The following is a 304-nucleotide window of genomic DNA, read 5'->3' as shown; positions in this document are numbered from 1 at the left end:
CCACCAAAAGCAGAATAAAAACAAACAAAACAAATAAATTTATTTATATTTATTTATAAACAATATATATATTTCTTTTTTTATATATTTATTTCTCTCTATTTACACAGGGGCCCCCCAAACCCTGCCCGCCGCCGCTGGGGGGCCCCCAGGGTCTTCTAAGCAACCACCAGGCGAGGGTTTAGGGTTTAGGGTTTAGGGTTTAGGGTTTAGGGTTTATGCTTAATTTCCAGGCCTTACCGTTGAGTTTAGCGCCTAGAATGCAGGGCTTAGGGTTTAGGGTTTAGGGTTTAGGGTTTAGGGC

The sequence above is a fragment of the Eimeria mitis genome, genomic scaffold (genome assembly GCF_000499745.2).
Source record: "Eimeria mitis Houghton genomic scaffold, Emh_scaff923, whole genome shotgun sequence".
Classification (NCBI taxonomy): Eukaryota; Apicomplexa; class Conoidasida; order Eucoccidiorida; family Eimeriidae; genus Eimeria; species Eimeria mitis.
This window is presented reverse-complemented; position numbering follows the sequence as displayed.